General features: G+C 43.9%; 1 long non-coding RNA gene across 1 annotated transcript; it reads right to left on the bottom strand.

The window, feature by feature from the left end:
* Positions 1–237: 237 nt before the first annotated feature.
* LOC140233650 (uncharacterized) lies at positions 238–1,781 on the bottom strand. The gene is made up of 2 exons (XR_011901558.1): positions 1,664–1,781; positions 238–749 (listed from the first exon to the last, which is right to left on the bottom strand). It is a non-coding gene; the product is annotated as an uncharacterized lncRNA (long non-coding RNA).
* Positions 1,782–3,114: the final 1,333 nt, after the last annotated feature.

The following is a 3,114-nucleotide window of genomic DNA, read 5'->3' as shown; positions in this document are numbered from 1 at the left end:
ACTTCAATAACAGACTTATTTGCTATGTCTGACAGACTGCATGACAGCCAATTTGAATTTTCCTACATAGTTGGCATGTTGGCGGAGCCGCTGCATGTCGAAGATCCCGACTACAGTATGGGGAAGGTGGGGCATAATGGAGCACTTTATTTCAAACTTGCAATATGACTGTCAGAAGGGCGTTGCCCACGGAAGAATACCATGAACTACGACACAATGCACGGTGACTCCCTTGAATACTTTTCAACTAAATCAATTTAATTTTGTAATTCATCTTGTCAAATCAGAAAACAAAGCAAGTGAAAAAACAAAAAAGAACAAAACAAGTATTTCCGAATATCGGATGTTTCTTATACTACTGAAGCCCGCACACAATACAAAAGCTATACAGTTAACCCAGCCCAAAACCCAGTAATTAATTGGCAAAATACTTCAAACCGCGCGCGGAACGTTCCTGTAGTACAGATGGGGTAGAACCCTACGACGGCTGCATGCGAGGTCGGCGAGGTCGTCGCGGACGCGGTGCGTCCGGCGAGATGCAGTACTCTGCAGAGTCCCCCTGTGAGGGTACCACTCCAACCACGGCGTCTACCGGAGTGCGTCTGCTGGCCTTATAGGAAGCGGGGTCAGTGACGTCCGAGACGGTGACGTGGCGTTTGGAGGTTGTATACCAGCGGAGACATGGGCTGCCGGTCCGGCGGCGTCACCTTTCACGACAGAGGCGTCCGGAACTGGCGTCTCCTATGCGGCTGTACGAATACAATTAATTTCATCATAAAACCTCACTTCTCACCATTACTGTGAGACAGCCCTCTACATATAACAGTGTTATCTCATTTATCCTCACCTCTTTATCCACCTATGAACACACACACACACACACACACATAAAAAATGATTATTTTATCAGTTCATGTGCCATAAACTACTTATTACAACCGAACAAAAAATCAATTACAAAACGACTACTACGGAATCCAATGCGAGTGCCTTACTCGACATGCTGCCTTATTATTCTACTATACAAAACAATAAACTAGAATTTAGTGCGTCTCTTAGCACCGTGCACCTTGTATACAAATATATATATATATATATATATATGAAGAGTTTGCAAAAACCGATAAGTCCATTTTTGAAGATTTTGAATTACGGTCTCTGTCATAATGTACAAAATAATACCTTTTAAATGATATATTGATCACTACATATAAAGGTACATTTTTGAAGTTATGGTCAAAAGAAGCAGAAATTTTCTTATTATTTTCTAAATTTTTCTTGACCTTTAATCGCAAATATCTCCATTTGGCAAATATGGACTTATCGGTTTTTGCAAACAAACTCTTCATATATATATATATATATATATATATATACATAAATGATATCCCTCTGCGCACTTGATATGATATATTGATACTTTCTTAACCATTATCCTAACCTCTTATCATTAACACTGTATCACTAACAGTGCACGCCATTACTCACAACCAAATCTATATCCAATGAAAGAAAAAAATCCTCTGACGAATTTCATTCAAAACCCTTTTTTAACACTCTGTTATTCACCCCCTACTGCTAACTGAATGTACTTTTACACTGAAGTGCTTACTCTAAACCACAACCATTAATTAATGAAGTAATAAACTGTGTCAACACTTACGGATATATTGAAGCTTGCTCGTGTTGGTCCGGGGGTGCACAGTAGGAAGCCTTCTGATGAGACTAGCCTGCCAGCCTGTTGCCAGTGGGAAGGCCTCGGCTCCTCTCTATGTCTCTCTCCCTCTCTCTCTCTGTCGTGCACAGCTCTGCCGCGTCCACACGGAAGAGCGCCACTAGCTCCACCACTCTTTTCAAATTATCTGATGTAGACTGCCCAGATTTAGTGTTTGGACATTCCACAACACCTCGGTCAGCTTACTGCGCCAAAATTTCATCCGATCCCCAAATTCCCCCATATCCTAGCAACCCAATAACACTTAAATCAGTCCCTTAGCATTTTACCTCGCATCTACTGCTTCCCCGGTGCAAGCCATTCCAGCCTGCTCGACACAGGTGTGCCGCTCGCACAAACAAAATACCAATCCCGTGGAGTCAAAACACGATTGACATTTCACCCCCTCTTTAAGATAATTTTTATCAAAAATTTTCTAATAACCAAATACCCACCAAAATTATGCCTGCGCGTATATTTCTGCAGGGAACTGAGCTGAAAACGGACGGATGCGCACTAACTTCCCTGGTGCCACAATTCTGACAAAATCAAGGTTAATTGTTATTATATGCACATACATAATCATGGTATTGCGGATTCGTTTCCAACTGCATAGAAACGCGAACGTATACACAAAATTAGATGCGAGCAAATTGCCTGATTCGCGCGGCTGCGCCAATACATATGCTAACTAATAACATTAATAACTTTACCCAACTTACACCATACTGCGAGGAAGTTTATCACCCTCCTAGGACGCTTTTCTCCCTCCTAACTCACGTCAAGCGACTCAAATAGTCTGCTCCTACGTTATCCCTACCTTTGATAACTTCAATCCGGAATCTATACGGTTGGAGTGCCAGAGCCCAGCGGAGTATTCTGGCATTCGCGACCTTCGATCGTCGTATGGCCAACAGGGGATGGTGGTCGACCTCCAACACAAATTCCTTGCCATATAGGTAGGTCTCAAACTTAAGAATGGCCCATACTACTGCGAGGCACTCTTTCTCGATTGTTGAGTACGCCCTTTCTCTCGGGAGCAGTTTCTTACTGGCGTATAATGCCGTGGGGAACTTCTGCCCCTCGTCTTCCTGAAGCAAGACGGCACCGACGCCCGTCTCTGAAGCGTCCGTGCGCATGATGAACGTTCGGCTGACGTCAGGCAGACGGAGGATGGGCTGACATGATAGCTTTGCCTTCAACGTCGTGAACGCCCTCTCTTGGGCTTCTCCCCATCGTATCTGACTGGGTTCACCTTTCTTTGTGAGGTCTGTCAACGGTACCGCAATCGCTGCGTAGTTGGGCACAAATTTGCGGTAGAAGCCCGCCAAACCGAGAAACGATCTGAGTTGCTTCTTTGTTGTGGGCTGCTTGGCATTCTGGATCTCTGCAATCTTGTC

This window comes from Diadema setosum, chromosome 10, assembly GCF_964275005.1.
Source record: "Diadema setosum chromosome 10, eeDiaSeto1, whole genome shotgun sequence".
Lineage (NCBI taxonomy): Eukaryota > Metazoa > Echinodermata > Echinoidea > Diadematoida > Diadematidae > Diadema > Diadema setosum.
The sequence above is the reverse complement of the archived record's forward strand: the minus strand, read 5'-3'. Positions and strand labels throughout refer to the sequence as shown.